The sequence below is a fragment of the Ambystoma mexicanum genome, chromosome 7p, assembly GCF_040938575.1.
Source record: "Ambystoma mexicanum isolate Mex_15411 chromosome 7p, UKY_AmexF1_1, whole genome shotgun sequence".
Taxonomy (NCBI): domain Eukaryota; kingdom Metazoa; phylum Chordata; class Amphibia; order Caudata; family Ambystomatidae; genus Ambystoma; species Ambystoma mexicanum.
Genome location: NC_090939.1, coordinates 251,518,927 through 251,539,275, shown reverse-complemented (window position 1 = coordinate 251,539,275; position 20,349 = coordinate 251,518,927). Strand labels below are relative to the sequence as shown.

General features: G+C 46.7%; 1 protein-coding gene across 4 annotated transcripts in view; it reads left to right on the top strand.

Annotated features, from left to right (window-relative positions):
- ITSN1 (intersectin 1) overlaps positions 1-20,349 on the top strand; it is a 3,188,156-nt gene that overhangs the window by 10,307 nt on the left and 3,157,500 nt on the right. For all 4 annotated transcript variants that reach the window (XM_069636218.1, XM_069636217.1, XM_069636220.1 and 1 more), the window contains exon 2: positions 864-952. The gene's annotated coding sequence lies outside the window, so the exon portion shown is untranslated. The remainder of the gene's footprint in view (positions 1-863; positions 953-20,349) is intronic.

Genomic DNA, 20,349 nt, shown 5'->3' with positions numbered 1-20,349 from the left:
AGGTCGGCCCACTCCGAGAGGTAGAGGGCAGACCGCCCCAGAGTCCTGTAGATGGTAGCAAGAGTGAGTGAGGGGGAAGGGGAGACGCAGAGCTTACAGACAAGGCATTCAAAGGAGGAGTAGGATTGAGTGGGTATGACAAACGCAGGGACGCATTATGGGAAGATAAGAGCCACTTTACCACCAGACCAGTTAGGCCTTGATTTGGAGAGTATTTTGTAGCACCCAGGAAGGAGAGTCTCAAAAGCAGTGACAGAGCTGGCATTGAACAACGTCTCTGAGAGCAAGGCCGCCCAGGTCCGTGTTCAAGGAGGTGACAGAGGAGTGTTTGACAGCAAAGGGTAGCGAGATGAAGCAGGTTGCCACCTTTAGGACTTCCGAAGCGGGGTCATCCGTCGGTGGGGGCTTCATAAAACACCTCAAAAGGTTGTGTATGGCTTGGTAGGAGCTTGAGGATGTCTGGCTGCACCACGTGAAATGAGATCAAACACTGTACTTTGGCTCTTCCTCTTAATAGCTTGGTTCGGATCAACGCTGGTCCTGTTTATTTATGGATCTACTTGGAATGTTATTTAGTTCAAGCTCTCTGCGAGAGGCAGTTGAGGTTTTTCAGAACTGTTGGTTGACGGACTCCGTTTGGTTCGAAGTGTGAAATGTGCAACACTGCAATACTTTCATTCAGCATCTTTAGACAAGCATGCAGGGCACCGTTTGAAAATCTGCCTTAAGTCAAGTGCTGGTATGATGTGCAATGCTGGCGATTTTATGGTTGTAGTCTCTGGATTTTTGTTTTTGTTGCAATAAGTGGCTTGCATTTTCTTGAAATGTATCGTTTCAACAGTACGTTATTTTCTTTCCTTAAGCATCTTCTGACTGATGGCAAATGGTTGCTCAACTTTAAAAGAAAACTGGTTTACGTAACATATGACTGGATTATGGAATGACCAGACCTGTAAGTATGTTTGTTTTTAAAATAACTGATCTCTATATCTGGTGCTATTATTAATGAATTGTCATGTATATTGTAGGAAATCTACAGTCTTGAAGTATTAAGTTTGCTCCACATAGTACAATGTGGTACTTGTCTTGAATGTAGTACCATTGGTAGATGCAACAATAATTCTTGCGCTTATTGGCAAATGTGTAAAGTGGTATAGACAATTATCTTTTATGTTGCACTGCACTCATTGCTTACCCCCGTGCTCTTCCCCTCTCACGCCAGTACATGGTTAGTGTTCAGCAACCTGGCCTATGACCTTGCATCTTAAAGTTGAAAAAGTAAAATCTGAAGCTCTCAAAACTGCCCCAATGTATTCCTGATCTGCTGGGCAGACTGCCCCCTATGCATTGTACTTCAGACCAAACGGTGTCCATAGTGGTGTGGTGTCACCAAAGACAGTCAATATGTTTGCTTTACTTGGTGTACCGAGACCTAGATCATGTAGTGCAGTGGATGTTTTTTACTTGAATTTCAGCACTAGCTTAGGGACATTACATTTACTTCACTTTTACACAAACGAAATAGCCTCGTCTGTTCTCCAGCGTGGAAGAAGTTCAGGACTGGGAGCTCACAAACTGTGCACTGAGAACAGGGAGTAACCAGTGAAGTCACAAAGGATCATTACTGCTGCCCTTATAAATTATGTTTCACAAGGACTGGAAGGAAAGCTTAACCACTACCTGCAGATTAATTGATCCCTCCTCCCACCTATAGGAAGTGGAAAAATTATCTATTTATGAAAAACTAAGCTTTGCAAGTGATGGGCTTGATGCAGCTAGGTGCAAAGACATGAGTGAAGCAAATAATCACTTGGGAATGGAAAAGATGGGGGAAGAGGACACTAGAAGATCTAGTACTGAAGGGGAGGAGCAGGGAGTGCTGAGAAACGTGGGCACTTAACATTTGTGCACTTCACTTACACTATTGCCCCATTTTTCGGATGCCTCATCCAAGCCCTTTAAATGGATCCCCATGTCTTGTGTGAATTTGTCATTTAGTCCTAATTGTATTCTTTACTTTCTGGAACCCAGAATCCAAACAAATCGGTCCGGGGGGATTGAGGGGGTGGGTCGTGTGCTGCTCACTCCTGACCTGGATACATTTGAAAGCATTGCATGATGCAAGGTCTCATATTTTTAGAAGAGAAATGAAAACCTATACGTGTGTTGTGGAAGAGTGATGGAAAATTAGGTATTTAGCTCTAATGAATTTGTCACAGCTGCACATTCAGTAAATGTATGTAGTGTTGCAGGGAAACCTTCAATTGGTTTCTTGGGAAGCAAGAGACACCCTTTTAAATCAAGTCATACATTCTTGTCCGTCAATTTGATTTCAGATCATGCATCCATAAAACCTGACTCAAGCTAATTATAAAACATTACCCAATACGTTAAGTTTTTAGCATTTTATTCTAAAAGCTGCCTTTTGAATAAGAGTAACAAAGTCTTTGCTTTTAAAGGAGTATCAGACATTGAGATGCAATACCTAGCTGCTATGCACCACGTACAGTTTAAAGGCCTCAAATTATGCTTGTGAATGTTCATGTTAACTCTGCAGAAGGACAAAGCATGCAATACATCTTCTCTTGTTACATAGACCACTGTTTGCCTCTGACACTTTATTTGGGTGTTATATCTATGAGCGGTAGAGCATTAAACCAGGCTCTTGTAATTCAAGATCGTTCATGAATGTCTAGGCTGGGTGGATTGCTCGGGGGAGGGGGGGGGGGGGGGGGAGAGAGGATTTAGTATTCGGAACAAGACAACGCCAAGCAAGATGGGTTTGATACCCAGTCCTGTGCTTGGAGACTGGCATGAAGCGCAATATAAATACACAGGCTATGAATCTCCAGGTGTACATTCAAGAAGTGTCTCAATGGTTCAAGACAGAAGTCATCCTGTGTGGCTTGGGCATAATGTAGGAAATGTAACCGTGGGGTCTTTGTGAATGTGATCACCCTCTACAGCTTGATGGAGCGGCATGTGATGAGCCAGGAATGAGACGTGGACACAGAGCTCACAGTGGTTGTTAAAGACATTTACAAAGGGGTTGGAAAATGCCTCACCGTCCATAATCTAGGGAGTATTTCCCTATCTCAACCAAAACGAGCGGTCTGTCAAATGTCAAGATGTCCAAAGCAAAAATGTTGTCTGCAGTCCTATCCTAGCCCTCAGTCTAAAACTAACTCGAAGGATTAAAGGGGCATTGTCTTTTGTTTAAAAAAAAAAAAGTGCTGGAATGTTCAAGTTCAACAAAAGGTTCCAATAATCCATTTTCACAGATAAATAGGGCATGATTACCATCCCCCAGGATTTACTTCCTCAAAACAAAGGAGGTTCTGGGTGTCCCTCTACCAGCATGAACACAGCCCATTGATCTGTTCTTGGGTGGATGGCCCCTGGGAGAGTCTCAACCAAGTCTTTAGCTCACTGCCCCTTTCACAGAGAAGAAATATCCATGCATATCAGTCTGTCCTGCCCAGGGGCAGTCCAGCACCGAAAGGCTAGGCAATTCTCCTCTTAACAAGAGTACCAACAGCAACCCACAGAAGTGTTTCAGCCTTGTTGGGCATCATCAGTTAGGTGGAGCTGTGCCTTTCTAAGAACAGTGAGCAAGGGGTCCAAGTCTGGATAAAGAAATAAACCTGTTCAAGAGGGTCCCTCACTCCAGGGGAAATAACTCCCTTCCCCAGGATTCCGTATTCCATTGAATACTTTAGGGGGTATGAGTCTTCTTTATGATTCTCCTTTCAAGATGACACAACTTGGGTGCGAGTCCCAGACTTGGAACACCTGGCATACTCCCCTGTCGGGTTCTTTAACAGTTCTTTATGGGCAAGAATCCCAGATCCACTCTGGGCTCACCGACAACTTCTGCGTTCTCTCAAGCCACTCATTCATTTGGGTACTCTGCTTGGTGCCTGATGGTCTCGAGCAGCTTTCCCCCAGTTGGCGGCATCGAGTGTTCTTGCTCATCTCATTAGAACAAAGGCTGTCATGGCTTCCAATTCCCATTGCAACTTCCTTCCTCGGGCTCTTCTCCGGTTAACCAACACCGCCGTATCACCGGGCCAGTCTGCAGCTAGCTTCTTCACTTCTCCTGCTGGCAGCGCTCTGAAGCCATGGCTCCCGGTTCCGCCTGCGTCTTGGCCTGCCTGACCCGCATAGAGTGCTGGGGATGGCTCCCTCTCTCACCGCCTCCACTCCCCTTTCAGGGTTTGCCTCCAGAGTAGGACAGTCTGCTTTGCACTGCACGCTGCTTGTCTCGCCAATTTCCAAGCCGACGCTCGGAGAAGGAATGTTTCTCCATCTTTCAGCAGCTGGTTTAAAACTCCTGCCTCCAGGCTGGAAGGTGTCCTGGACCAATCCCATTCCTCCAAACACTAGACTGCACATTATGGTTCAAACTCCTGCTCATTGCAGTCCTCTTCCTCGTCTCTGTACATGTTGTTTCAAAAGGTGTAAAATGTTCATTTTGTCAGTAGATCTTGCAGGGGTTTATCACAATATGCCATCAAGACATGGGGAATGGTGGGGGTATCCCTAAAAGGAAAGCGGGGAATGCATGTCGTCTGATTCCTGTCCCCCCCCCCAACCCCCCATCCGTTGGGTTGCCTCCCCCATGTGATCCTCCTTCGCATAGCCTACCCCAGGGTCCGGATCATTTAGTGGCTACGTCCCTTGGCCACATTAGGAGAAGCTATCTTTGGGAAAGAAATGATGACCTAATCAGATTCATCACAGGCATGAACAATTAATGTATTGAGAGGTTCTGGGACAAGCTTCCGCCTCATTCTGAATAATGCAGAGAAAATCCATGCATTCAAGTTTACACCTTTCTTCGCTACATCTGTGCGCTCGTAGTATGAGTTTTCCATACTCTTTTTTTGAATTCCTCTGCCACCATGTGGTTCCCATGAAATGTTTAGATTGTGCATATTGAACCTGGTCTTTATTGGCCCAGTGAAGCCATGTACAATCGGCCATTGGTGGGAATTATTTATTTGCAACCAAGCCAGACCTTAAAGGACCTGCTTTGCTCAGTTGTACGCATTGGATATCATTGCATGCATGTGTTCTACTATGAATCCCATGAGAAATTCCAGATTTTTGTGTACTCCGCCATGTGCAAGTGGTGATGTACTTAATGGTTCTGCTTTTGTCATTGGTGTCTCGACGGACACAGCTCAATGACTTAAATTTGGTTCTTTCATTCATGATGGGCCTTGCAGAGTCTGGCATCGCTGTTGACTCTTGCCATACCCATACCTCTCAGCAGTGGTAGCCTACGCAAATGGGACTGGTCATGGAAAAAATGTAAGTTGGAATGGGGATACACGAGAATGTTAGGATGCAGTGTTTTGTTAAACTGTGAGCATAGAGGATGTTGAATTACTATACTAATTCCAGACCTAAACCAAATAACCCCTCGCCATCCTGGTTTAGTTGGAGGAAATCCACCTTGAAAGTGTATATCCTTGCTTGCAAGATGGACTTCCATTTTGGCACAGTGCAAAGGCTTGTTTGCAGTCTAAAGGTGTCGAAGAAGGAAGCTGACGTAGTCGGCGTGGTTTTGGTTAGACATTTCTGTGTGAAAAAAGGTCCTTACTATGCACAACATCCAAGAGGGGGTTTCCTGCCTCAAAACTAATACTAAAAGGGCCTGTCAATGTAAATTCCACTGTCCTGTGTCAAAACATATTTCTAGCCCTCCCACTATATAATCAAAAGGTAGACTAACAAAGTTCCTTCTTTAAGGATAATGGCGCCATTCTCTTTCTTGGGTAATGGTCAAAATATTGTTCTCTTAAATCAAAGTTACCAGGGGGCATGCCACCCTTGCCCTGGCTTGCAGGTTTTGCACATGTCCTTGCCCAACGTTTGCTCCAGGAGAAGGGCTTCCTTCTCTTGGTGCGGCTCCTTATACTGTTCATTTTATTTAAATTTTGAAATGTAACATACCAGGTCCAAGCTATACAAACAATCTGATAAACCCCCACGAATCTTAAGCCCAACATGCACTCCCCAATCAATATACACTTATCCACCTCCCACCCTGGGTACCCTCCTCTAGAAACCCTTCCCTCTTCCCTCCCATCTACTACCCGGAATATACAGTTCGATGAGCTTTCTGCAATTACTTGCTTCCTCCTGTGGCCACCCAACACAGAAAAGACCCCTTTTCACCACCCCCTCCAACACCACCAGTTGCTTATCTTCCGGCTCCATAGTCCCATTAGCCAACCACCTCAAGGTGGCTTTAAGTCCGGAGAGGAGACCAGTTCATTTAGCAATTGTCCCAATCCACTTGAGCTACTTCGGCCCCCCCCGGGCCGTTTCAATTTGATTTTTTTATTTTAAGTATTCGACTTTTTCCAAGCCCCATCACCGTAAATCTTGACGCCACTGCCATATGGCTGGTACATCAGAGCAGTGCCATATCATTGCGATTCGTCGCGTGGCTAACCGCATCATAAATTGTGCTTTTCTATTGTTTTATGTCTCTTCTCAATAAGTAGTCCCCATAGACACAGTGGGGATGCACGTATAATTGGTACCCAATAAAGCGTTAAGGCGCACGCCCCCCCCGCCCCCAGTATCTAGTTATCAGTGGACATTCCCTGAACATATGCCAGATCCTGCCTTACATGGTGGACATTCATGTGATAATGGGTTTATCATATGTAATTTGGCTGGCTTCATATATACTCTGTGTATGTAATTGAATTAACTCGATTTAAAACGCGCATTTTGTGACGCATTAACGTGCTCCCATATTCTGGGCCATTTTTTGTCTGGTATTGAGAAACACTTATTTTTCCCAAATTATTCATGTGTTTTGCATAACCATATATAACCAAGAAATTATTTTCCTCCCTTCCCCTACTGTCATTCGTGTTTGTATACAGAACACCCCTCTAGTATACAATCCCATAGTTCTGCTAATCGTTTAACTACCCTAGCATATGCGTTAAAATGGCCACTGGAAATGCCATATTGCAACCTCCACTCATAAAATGTCACTAGCTTCCCCCCACAGAGATCCCCCCCCCCCCCCATAGCGGCCAAGCCTATGTTCCTGAACAACGCCAAGATCTTTTCATCAAATCCGATCGGCAGATCTGCCCCATGTAATACTTTAACCTTTTAGCTTAACCAAAAACATCCTACAAATTTCCCCCACTAGCCAGAAGACATTTGTTGCCTTTACCTCCTATTAGATTCCACAGTAATTCCATTCCCTGTCTATGGCTTGGTATACCACCTAGCAACCCTGCAAGTTCTTCCTCTGGAGACGCATCCCAGTGGGCCACTGATTGTAATTGTGACGCCATGCTGCTCCTACTCTTCAGTGGAACCAGGGGGAATGACTCTCTTCCCCTGGCTTCTTTATCTACTCAGTTCAGAACCAAGAGAATTGCCTCCCTTCTCTTGGTATGCTTTGGCACAGTTCAACACCAGGCCAAGGGGGGGGGGGGGCGCGACTCCCTTCCCCTGGCATGATTTCATATCTTTCTTTCTCTGCTTTTGCTTTCAACTTCGCTTAAACTTTGCCACTTTAACTGGTTCTCATCAAAGTTCCAGATCTTGTCAGGGTCCCTGATCCTTTTCCCACTGTAACAAGGAAGATTTCCTCTGTTTTCTGATTTTGGGGCCCCAGACCCTTTCACTGGTATTCAGTGGTTGTATAAGTGTCACTGGGACAAAAAAAGCATTTCCCCGATGCTCCCCGCATCAGCGGTTCCCTTAGTGCCCCCACCAGGCCTCCTGTGCCACGTTTTTACCTTCACGCAGGGTCATACACTGCTGCAGTTCTTCCAGGGATGGATCTTCCTCTCTACTGCGTCTGTGGGCCGAGGGTTACGACACATTGCTTCTTGCCAGGACTGGCAGAGGGGTCTGCTCCTACAGAGTCCTCGGTCAACTCTGCAGCACCTCGCCAGTGTCTGCTAACTCCGCCTGTTGGTTGGCATTTTAATCTCCCGGGTTTCTTGCTCCTCACAGACATCTAGTGCGTCTTCAGTTTCCTTTATCTAGGACTGGTCCCGCCTCCGCCCATCGTCGACACCTGCAGTGCATGATCGCAGGGGGGGGGGCTTGTCATGATTCCGGTGAGCCACCTCATGGCAGTATCTGAAGGTGTAATTTTGAAGCTTCTGTTCTCCCTCTTCCTTCCGACTTGGTTGGTTTCATCACTATGACAATAGTACATAGGTTTGTTCTCTAAGGAGCTATTAGAGGTGGAGTGCAGGACTAGAGAAATGAGTGGGGGTGATGGAATTTCCAGAGCTGCACCCCATATGGTCGTCCTTTTCCCCAGAGCAGGAATTTCTCTCCATGAAGTCCTCCTGCATTAAACCATCCATAGGGGGACTACTGGGTAATGGCCTCACCTCCCCAGCTTCATGAAAAGTGGTTCTCCGTTGGAGTGAAGAGACACCATGTGAAAAGTCACTGTAGTTGCATAAAGCTATATTTATATAATTTTGCTTGGACTGTTCATTTTCAGACCTGCACAGGCTGAATTTTCTTCAAACTGAACCCTGATGGGAGCATCTGATGAATGCACACAACTGCTCATTCGTAAAGTTTAGGGGTGTTCCAGGGAAATCTTGAATAGTTTGCTTGTATGCGACACTATGGAGATAACTGGGGAAACAAGGGAAACATCCTTAATTGAAGTAATGATTTCTTTTGTTGGTCAATTTTATTTCGGATTTTCGACCCATAAAGCTTGACACAAGATACTAGCAAATTAAAAAAATTAAAAACCGTACGGAATAAAACAAGTTCTTTTAGCAATTTATTTCTTTATTCATTTAAGATGATAGTCTGTGCTACTAAAGGAGTATTAGCCATTGAGATGTAGTACATAGCCGTCTGCACTGTGTGAAGTAAAAAATCTTCAAAGCTCTTTGAGTTTGCTTGTGAATGTTCATGTAAGGGTAAGCTGTGCAAAAGACGAAATTCAATAAATCCTCTCTTGTAGCGTTACAAAGAATACAGTTTGGTACAGTAGGCGACGCTGGGGACCATTTAGCTGTTATAGCTCGGTGCAGTAGAGCATTAAACGGGGCCCTTGTAATCGAAAAAATGCTCGATCAAAGTAAATGGTTTTGAATTGAATTTGTGTTAAAATCACAAAGGTTCTGAAGATCTATTGAAGGGTTTCATAATTTGTGCTCTAGTGAAATGGCCTCCAACAGGCTTTCTTTGAGAACAGACACATTGATATGAAATCCAGGCTCTTTTAAAAAGATTTGTACCATTTGACGTCCTGCAAAAAGTAATTTTCTATATGACTGCAATGGGATTAACTGTTAGTCACCTTCTGATCCTATCCTATGGTCCAGATGAGTTTGAGACACTTTCTCACTGCACCATTTTCTAGATGAGTGTGGAACATGTACCATTAAAATGTTATTTTCCAAGAAGGGAATACCGAATTCCAGATTTGCTCTGACTTGTGGGGCTTCCCGTTTCAGCTGCAAACTATGCACTTTAAGAAACTGTTCACAACCTCTGGTGCTGATAGATTAGAATGGCCCCATATTTGGGAATTACACTCTAGCGTCCTTGCCAATGGATCGGATTTATACATTTAAGCAAAACCTATTCCTCAAGTTACCTGTCATTTTATTAGATTTTTTTATAACAATTTTTATTATTTTTAATAATTATTTCAAACACACCAAACATTACAACCCTTTAGGACGCTCATAATCAATATCAAAACATCGCATTATACAGTATTTTTCTCCGTCCTCCCCCGCCCTCCCCGCAAACTTGAGCCGTCACATCCGTGCCATCTGCATGGGCATTTTCAGGAATATCAGTACTTGTCGACTCGTCTGAGTCTTCTGTTTCATGATTGACCTGGTGGGGGTTTGTCATCAAGATCACCAATTGCCTCCAGGCTAACAGGGGGCCCACTTCCTCCCCCCATCCTTTAGTGACAGCTTCAAACCATACCACAGTTTCTGCTTCCGCCCATCTCAAGAGGTCCGCCCACCACACCTCCACCTTAGGCCTATGGGCCGCCTTCCAGCCCATTTCTACCCTGCGCTTAGCCAGGATATAGGCCAGATCCTTCATCTTACTGATGTGCTTAAGGTTTCGTGGCCTATGAAAAGTCCTGAGCATACATGCCCAAGCAGACCCCACATCAAGCACCACACCCCCGCCGGCCAGTTTGAGCTTTATTTCTTCCCAAAATCTGTGCACCTCAGGACAAGCCCAGAACATATGCAGCAGCCCCGCCTCCACTTCCCCACACCTCTGTATATCCGAGCCTCCAAACCTGGCTATTCTCCTGGGGGTCAGGTAAGCTCTGCGAGTGACCTACAGCTGGATCTGCTGGAGTCTCGCATTCCGGGACACCTTCTTATGGTACCTCTGAGCCCTATCCCATTGTCCCTCTGTCATGGGTTCTCCCACCTCCTCCCAGTCCTGCCTCAATTGTAGCAGCTCGTTCCCTACCCTCGATCTCAGGAGCTCATAAATCCTGGATGTTTCATGCCCTCCCTCGGAGACATCGTACATCGTATCTAAGGTGGAATTGGGATCTTCCGCCAACACCGTCTCAGGCCATCTCTCACTCACCCGTTTCATGAGCCTGGTATAAGTAATATATTGGCCACTGTGCACTCCTGTCTCCACCTGCAACCTCTGAAATCCCAATGCCTCCCCTTCTTGCCATATGTCCCAGAGGGTGGCCAAGCCCACCGGTTCCCAGTATCTGCGGACTGCTTTGAACAACTGGGAGTCTTCCCCACATAGCACCACCAGCGGGGCCTGCTGAGAGTGTGGATCTGGGTCACCCACCGTTCTCCACGTCCTGCGCCAGACTTCCCAGCCCAGTTCCAATAGCCTCCCTCTCACCACCATCTCTTTTTTGGCAACCTAGCTTCTGCCGAGTCCTCCGCAGACAACCACCTGGCCACAAACGGCTGCCCTGCCAAGTAATATAGTTCAAAGTTCTGCAGGTTTATGCCCCCCTTGTCATATGTGTTCTGTAGTTTCCACAGAGCAACTCTGTTCCTGGAGTTGCCCCATATGAAGCCTCTGCACATGCCGTGAAGTTTCACAAAAAAGCATCTAGGAATCAAGTACGGGACATTCACAAAAAAATGCAGTAGTCTGGGCAAGACCACCATTTTAAGTAGGGCAGCTCTACCCATCATGGCCAGGGGCAGCCTATACCAAAATGCCATGCTGTTCTTTATTCCCTCATTCGCTTTCTCCGTATTGTGCTTGTGCTTTGTCTCTATCCTGTGGTATAGCTTTATGCCAAGATACCTAAATGTTTCAGTCTGCCAGAGTATTTGCAAAATGGGTAACCTTTCCTCCGGGACAATCTTATACCTCCCCAGGGGCAATAAGCTAGACTTCCCGGGGTTCACTGATATGCCCGAGAGGGTGACATAACGATCCATCACCTCTAGCACATATAGCAGGTTCTCCTCCGGGTAACGCAAGTAGAGGAGTATATCATCTGCATTCAGTGGTATCAGGTGTGTGCCCCCTATTGTGCTAATCCCCACCTCCCTGTATTGTTGACGTAGGCATATTGCCAGCGGCTCTAATGCCAGAATGTACAACATGGGTGACCAGGGGCATCCCTGTCTGGTCCCCCTGCTGAGTTGCCATTTATCTGAAATTGTGGCTCCCGTTTTAACTCTAGCCATCGGGGTGCTATATAATATCTGAACGCACCTGATGTAACCTGGTCCCATTCCATATCCTTTCAGGGTCGCTTTCAACCATGGCCACCGCACTGAATCAAAAGCTTTAACCGCGTCCAACGACACGATGGCCAGTTCTCCCGAGTCTTCCTCGGTGTGATCAATGATATGGTGCAGCCTCCTGTGGTTGTCTGTAATATTTCTGCCTGGGACATACCCCGTTTTGATCTGGATGTATCAACCTACCGATTACCCTTTTCAGCCTATTGGCTAGAACTGCTGCAAGTAATTTACTATCCTGATTGAGCATAGACAAGGGCCTGTAGGATCCACACTCCAAGTCTGGCTTGCCTGGCTTTAAGAGTGGAATAATTATTGCTTCGCAGAGAGACATTGGCAATTCCCCTTGCTCATAGGCTTCGTTAAACATGGCGAGCAGCGGTTCCAGTAGCTCCTGCTTATGTCTTATAAAACTCACTAGGTAATCAGTCCGACCCGGGCGCTTTACATGTGGGCAGATGTTGGATCACCACCTCCAGTTCGTCCGAGGTGATGGGCGCGTTCTAGGTCATCCAAGGTGGGCAGCCCCATCTCCTCTATTGTCTCCTGTATCTCTTGGCTCATATCCTCTCCTGTGTCCTCATATAATTGTCTATAATACTTGAGAAACTACTCATTTACCCTTTCCTGACTATTGCAGATTAAACCTTCCACGTTTCTGACCTCTGTTCACCGGGCGGGGGGGGTCTCATTCTTGTACAACCAGGCCAGTAGTCTACACGGTTTATCCCCTCCTGCATCTATCCTCTCCATATATTTCTTGTAATTTAGTTGGCATAACCTATCCCAGAGTTCATTACACGCTAACTGTAGGTCTTTTATCTTGGCACTGTTCTCTCGGGCAGTCCCCTCATTTCGTGTAAGGCCCTCCAGTTCCTTCTGTTTCATGCAGTTCCCGTTCAATGTCCCCCCTGGAGCACTTTAGATTTCGATATAGCTGCACCACAAACTACCACTTTAAATGCCTCCCATACTGTACCCACGGAGCGTACACTGCCTGTGTTAAGTTCAAAATATTCCTCGATGGCCTCCCTCGGGTCCTCTCAGAATCCCGCATCCTGCAGAGCCTCAGTCCTGAGCCTCCATGTCGGGATACGCGCCCTGGGGGGCTGGTATCACCACTCTACGACCAAAGGCGAGTGGCCGGATAATACACGGGCCCTGTATTCCACTCCCACCATTTACCCCCACTATCTCGGCATCTGCAAACACGTAGTCCAGCCTCGTGTGCAAGTCATGTGGTGCTGCGTAATGCAAATATTGCCTGCTCATCGGATGCAACCTTCTCAACACATCTTCTAGGCTAAGGTCTTCCAACATTATCCTCAGCACTTAAGCCACTGGCGCCGGCTTCCCCGATTTGTCATCCGACCTGTCTATTCTGGGATTCGGGGTGCAATTAAAGTCCCCACCCCGCACCACGGCGCCCCCCACCAGGGGACTGATTTTACTGTATAGGGACCTTAAATAAGCCGCTGTATCATGATTAGGGGCGTACAGATTTATAGTACTCTCCTCTCTGTTCTCTGAGAGTCCTGCCACCACCACCATTCTGCCATCTGGGTCCATCGTCGAGCTGAGCACCTGGAACGGCACATGTGGTGCCACCCATGTGATCACCCCACTTGCATATGCCGAGTATGTGGCGCCTATGACGTTTACCCCTCCATTTTCTCCTGACCACCTCCAATTTCTCCTTGGTGAGGTGGGTCTCCTGAATCAATGCTATGTCAATACGCATCCTTTTTTAGGTACAGCATCACTTTATTATGTTTTAAGTAACTATTGAGGCCCCGCACATTCCAGGTCACCACTCTGAGATTACCCGATGCCATCTATTCGACTTACTACTCTCCCACCCTTCCTACCACTGTTTCCTTTGATGGCTCGTGTTCTGACTCTTGCCCCTCCCAACCTCAACAACTCCCCCCACCCCCCAATACCCCAACTCCAACAAATGCCCAGCTCCATCCCTGGATCTCAGGCCCACCCGTGTCTGGTCCCATCTCCTAACCGAGGTCTAGGACCCCACGGGGCATCACCGATCTAACAGTGACCGAACTAAAGTGTGCTACTAAGGGGTCAAAAAGAAAAAAATGCCTTGCAGGTGCTCCCACTCATCTAATTAGGGTTGTTGCATCCAACGGACCCTGCCAGCGTGCACTAGCTGTAACGCAGTCCTCAGAATCTCAAATTATCACTATATTCCAGTCCCAATGTCTTAGCCATGTCACTGGTGATGACACAGCCACGTGCTACTTATCTTCTGCGGCTCCCATCTGGACATCCGGTTCCTGGGGGCGACCCTGCATGTCCAGCCATTCCATCGCTTCCCTCGCCGTCTCAAAAAACAGGGCTTTGTTTTTGTAAAACACTTTGAATTTGGCTTGGTAGAGCAGCATGTAACGGTGGCCTGCTTCTTTTAGCCTCCTTTTCACTGCCCCAAAGTTCATCCTGCTGTCCTGTACTTGCAAAGTATAGTCCGTATACGCCGTGATTTTTGCCGGCCCCCTTTCGATCGTTCCACCCTTCCGGAAGAATTAGAGTGTCTTCTCCCGATCTCTGTGATTTAGAATTTTCGCAATCAGCGGCCGCGGGGGAGTTCCTAGGGGCGGTCTCCTTGTCAAGGCCCTGTGTGCCCTCTCTACTGCAAACCCCTGGGTCAGTTCCCCACCAGTTATCTCCTGCAGGAGCATGGTTTCCACATATTCTGTTGGGTTAGGCCCTTCCATTCCTTCTGGCAGACCAACAATACAAATGTTATTGCGTCTGGCACGCCCTTCTGCCTCCTCCGCCCTATCCTCTAGGTTGCCCACACGCTGCACCAGGGCGTGGAGCTTCGATTCATGGGCCGCACACGGCGCAGTATTCGGGGCGGTCTCCTTTTCCAGGTTTCCTGTGCGCTCAGCGAGCGACCGCACATCCTGTCTCAGCAGGGTCACTTCTTCCTGGACCGCTCCGATCTTGAGGTCCAGGCCCACTTGCAGTTCATTCATTGCCAGGCCCAGTTTGGTCTCCCAGGCAATTTTCAGGTCTGCAATCGCTGCCAGCACTTCCTGTATCGTGCCCGGTGTCTCCGCCACTGCCGCCGCAGTCTCCTTGCCTTTACCCCCCTCTGCACCGGGGGGGCCCTGGCATAAGCGTCCATCATGGGCTGTTTGTTCCTGGGTCTAACAACTTTAGAGGACATCCTGCACTGTTGTCCAGGCGTAAGCCAGCAGCGCCACCCCACCCGCAGAAGTCCGCGTGTCGTCGGGCCACTCCTGGCGGGGCTTTTGCAGCCGTGTTCTGATGTCTTTGTTGCTCGCCCCTCGCCAGGAATGGGTTGTGTTCTCTCGTACCTGCACTCTCACAGTGCCGTATCGCCAGACTCTCCTGTGGTCCTTCAGTGGGCAGTGAGCATGTGCCCTCACTTGCCCTTCGCTCACCCGCCTCAGCACTCTGTAGGCCTGAGGCCATTTGATCCGCAATGTAGCCCAGGATGTTATGCCCATGCTCCTGAGGCAAGGGGGGCCGCCCCATACAGCCACCGGGGGCCAACAGTTGCCTCAGGTCAGCCTCTTTTATTGTCTAATAATTGTGGTAAGGTCCTACCAGTCTTCGGCCCAGGTCGCATTTCTCTCTGTGTTCCGTTATTTTTTTGGGGGAGCCCTCAGAGTTGTACTCTACACAACCTCCAGTGCTGTGAGGGGGCGGCCCCTTAAAGGGTGCTTAGTTCCAGGGATCCAGCACACTTCGCTGCCCTGGCCACCTCTCCCTTCCTCGGCAGCCCAGCTTGCGATATTGTAGTGTGTATGGGGCCTATACATTCAGTCCTTGTATCGAGATTCCGGTGCAGCGGTCTGAGATGTTTCTGCCGTTGGTTCCCATTCACTGGCCTCGGGGACTACTGTTACATTGTTGCCTGCTCACTTCTGGTATATCGAGCGTAGCGCTCGTCTGTACTCCCCCCTGGTCACGCCGATACAAAGTGTCTCACTTGGAGTCCTCCAGCTTTCGGTCGCGCTGCGGCGCCGTCCCGGCGTCCACCGGCTGTTTGCTTGTGCACGGCGAGTCTAGTCAGGCACCCGTCCTGCATGCGCAAGCTCTGGGTACGCTCTTCATCAGTGTCCTCCTGCCCGCAAACCTGACTCGCGGCCCGGGCAGCCTGCTTCCTTTAGCTGCTCCTCGGCGCATCAGCCCCTGCACATCCGTTGCTTGGAGCAGGGTGCAGTAATCATATCTGGATCCAGCCGGGCCCTCTTTCTGTCGCCGCCACGGCGCCTCTGTTATTCCTTTGTCCCCACTGCCATTTTGTTTTCTTTTTCCGCATCAGGGCTTGCGATCTTCAAGTAGATGCAACTTTGTTTCCGTGCCTCAGGTGTGCACCAAAAGTTCAGTGAGTGCGCTCGCTATATATTCATAGTTAAGTGTGTTTAATCCCAGCACTGACAGGAATCCGCGCACGCACTTTACCACAGGATCATCTACGGATCGAGGGAGCCCCTCCGGAGAACATCCTCTTACATGGCCGTCCTGGCCATGCCTCTCACCTGTCATTTTATTAGATTATTGCTTTATACAATGTTTGTCACCCGTTCAGAGTAGGTGAAAAGGATTGACCCAGGTAATCGTAAGAATCAGTCGGACGTAGAATCTCACCATTCACATAAGGTCCATCCTGCTTTCTCATGGTATTAGTTCGGCACACCATCATGGCAGATTTAGACCTATATTGTCCAAACTCTTCAAAATATCTTGTAGGTATAAATTAGGGTAACCTTCTTTACTTTAGTCATAGACTTGTCACCTATATAAATTGAGACACTCAGGGTGTTGTGGTTTGAAGTTCCTGTCTTGTCCTATGCCATTAATAATTTATTGGATTAACCACACTTTAATCGTAAACAGAATCTGCAATTAACTAGTCTGGTGTCCTCCTTATCCAACCCTTTAGTGAAGCTGCATTTTGAAGGCCTCGGGCAGCTGTTTCTCCCAACAAGGTACCTCAACATTATCCTCACTGCTTTTTGTTTACAAACCCTTGCCCCAGCCCCTGCCTCCCCTACCTTTCCAAACTCCTATTGTAACCCTTCAGTGTGTCCACTTTGTACTGTGCTATATTGCTACACAGCTCGGTTTCACATTTTATAAAACCCATACACCTTTGGTGAAAATGGACATTGGGTTAGCTTCCTGCGAGACAACCTTTTACTAGTAGGCGTAACTTCTACTCTGAGTTTGTGAACTGCAGGGCCTTTGTGCTTCTTATCCTTTAGGTGGTGCATTTCTTTTTTTTCTTTCAATAAATCTGGAGATACCACAGCCAGGTGGATAATCTATTGTATCTGCGAGTTTCAAATGCCCCAAACAGTCCCACCCCGCTCTAAAGGTCTAGATGCACATCCAATTTGAGCAGGAGTGGCATTGGTTGCCTTCTAGAGGCCCTTCCCCTGGTAGGTTATAGCCAGGGCTGCCATGTGATCCTCTACCTTTTGTAAGATCAGTTGCTTGGACTCTATTTCCTGTGGATGGTGCTAGAAAAGACAGAGGAGCCTGCTGAGGGGACGCACTCACACTGGTTGGGCCCAAAGGCAGAGAAACCAGAGAACCTGCTGAGGGCAATAACTCTGATCCTGTTAGTATTTTGTTGATCCTTAGTTTGGGAATTGAGTGAGTGCTCCATCTTGATAGGTAAGTGGGTTGATTTGGTAGGGAATTGGTTTCTCCGCCCGCTACCCAATGTGCCTTCAGAGGGTGCAAGGAGTATGTTCCTTACCATCCATACCAAGGAGTAGACTTACCATCCTCACCAGTGCACAGTAGTACACCCTTTGAGGTGTTTTAAATTCCTGCTTTGAAAACACTTTGGACATTATCATTGGAGATTTCTTACAAAACCCAGGACACATTTCTCATGCATCCTTGGGTAACTCTATACCGAATACATCCAACTACTTGGCATCAATGGTTTACCATTCTTGTAAACCTTGCCTAGATTTTAAAAAAAAGCCATGTGTCATTACTCTGATGGCCACTAATGCTTACAAATGCACCAGAAGGATTCCAAGAGGGCAGTGATGCAACAATTTGCATTTAAAGAGTGAAGAGGGGATGAACAACACCTAGTCAACATGTGCAAAGAGGCACACAGAAGCATTTGAATACCTATTGGGAGAAACGCATTGGCAACAAACCCAAAGCCCCGAAACAAAGCCATTTATATCTGTCCCAGAACTGAGACAAGTATTCCAAAAGGTCTATAAAAAGAGGGAGAAAAGGAAGAGGAAACTAGAGAAGCTTTTAAGAGAATCTAGCGTGCTTGTAAACCGTCCTTGAATCGACTGGGAGCACGCTACGGGAAAGAGGTCATCCATGTCTTGGCAAGCCTACAACAGTTACTCTGGCCAGAACTAATACAGAGTACTGACTCCTAAGGTGGTATGCTGCTTGGAGAAAGGCAGACCTACTGAGAAATGTTCCTTGTGCCAAGCAGTTGGAAGCATGAAGGTAAATAACTCTCTTGGCAGGATGCTGACCGAATGTCTGCCTGGAAAAATGTTGTAATGCAAACGGGTTGGGGGGTGGGGGTTTGGGTGGTCAGGGGTGGAGAGACAATTGGCCTTTCAGAATGGTGAAGCAGCCCAAGGTCTGGTGGAGACATTGTGAATGCTGATGAAACTGAAGTTCTTGAAGAGACCTGGAGCAAACATTGCTTGAGTAGTGTTTTGCGAAAGACTCTGTGCAAGCTAGGGAAAACAGAGGCTTGGTTAAAGCCCGACACCTGGAAGAGGTCTTGAAAGGGATGGTGAACACATGAAGCTCAAAGAGGGGTACAGACCAAGTAAAACCTGCAAGAGCCTTCCCAAGAGAACGCCTCTTCTGTTTTGTTAGACATGGGCTGGGCATTTTAGACTAGCATATGTGATCTCCTTTGCTGACCAAACCATGGTGCATTTTTGTTTTGATAGCTTGGGGGCTAAAAGACTTCAAGGCTAGGGCTTGGACATTTCTGTTGGCCATATCTTTTGGAAATTTGTTTTGTGAAAGTGTCCCAGGAGGATAAAGAACTCTTAAGCTTAGGTTAGCAACTGTGTTTTGGACTCCCCTCTGTTTGATTCAACCCCTTCCCGGAAAAAGCATTCAATAAATCTATACATTAGAACACAATTTTTGTGATGTCACATGTGTCGTTGCTTTACAATATCACATTAGTCACACATTGATCGAAGCAATTGACCCGCATTATGCAGTCTGGTTTTGCTTTGCTTGTTTTTGTAACTAAGGTCATGGGTTTATTGCGTAGTTTTGGGCTCCTGTCTGTTTTCCCAACAAATTAAAAATCACTGTTGAATGCTTGGGAAGCAGTTGGTCCATTTATTTATTTTTGGGTAAACCATTTATCGTAATCTGGTTCCGCGACTTTAAAAGTTGCTATTGCTTTCAGGACGACGTCTTTGGTTACGCAGCTCTCCACTTCCTCTCTAGTAGAGTAAGTCTGCTTTGTACTATGCCAAGGTAAGTAGTCTTGTGCTTGATGGTTTGATTTATTTTAATTGCAGTAGCTCCTTTGGACACTCCTCTACCCATAGTATCACTTTTATGCAAGCCCATTAATGAATGGCTATCATGCTCCATGTCCTAAATCAATTCCCTGTGCTTTTGTATTGTATGCATTGTATACCGATATTGCCTTACCCCATTGTCTGTTTATTATCCTTTTTAACCCCCTTTTTTGTGTAAGCATTTTTGCCCAGAGTATTGCAACCTCTGCTTAATTTATGTTTAGGGTCTTCAGCTACCTTTTTGTTTTAGTTGGCCTACTATATTGCATGACTTGTCTATACGATTCGCTAATCATCTCCTTTTCTTAGTGTTCAAGGGCTCACACACTCTTTGGAAAAAATGAATCCCACTGTATTGCTGCTTTTGTCATATATATTCGTTTCATGGTGGAGGTGTTGGACTCAATTTTAAAATCGTAGTACTCCTCTTGCTAAAAGGGTCACCAATTGATCATTCAATTTCCAACTCCCCTGCTTTTTAAACTGGTGCCTTACTGCTAGCTCTGCATTAACTAGAGCATGGTGATTCACTGTCATGTCTTCTGTAATGGCCTCCAGGAATTCTGTCTGAAGGTATGTGGAGAATGTCTTGCAGCAGGAGTGTGCAACTAAAACCTGAAATACCTGTGCTTCGTGGCTGCATTACCTCCATACTTTGGCCAAGTTATTCTGTTAATACTTCATGTTTTTAGAAGATGCTCCTGTCTAACCAGGTTTTGTCTGTCCAACAACTAGGGGTGAATATATATTTTTTTAAAGCTGCTTTAGTTGGGCGACATGTGTACAATTCTTTACATTGTGAAGATTTATTATTTTGCAATTTCACGGTAATGCCTTTTGGTGATATTAAGGAAAATAAATCCCCTAAACTAATTTCCACTTTTTGTAATCTACAAATTAACTCTAGAGGGAGAATGATGAGAAATAATAATTTGCAAGCTTTATCAGTAAATAACTGCAGTACTTAGTACATTCTTCTTAGTTTGCTGGAAAAAAACTCAATATAAAACGGAATATCTCAAAAGGTTTTTCTGCAAACTAAGTGAATGCTGAGATAATCT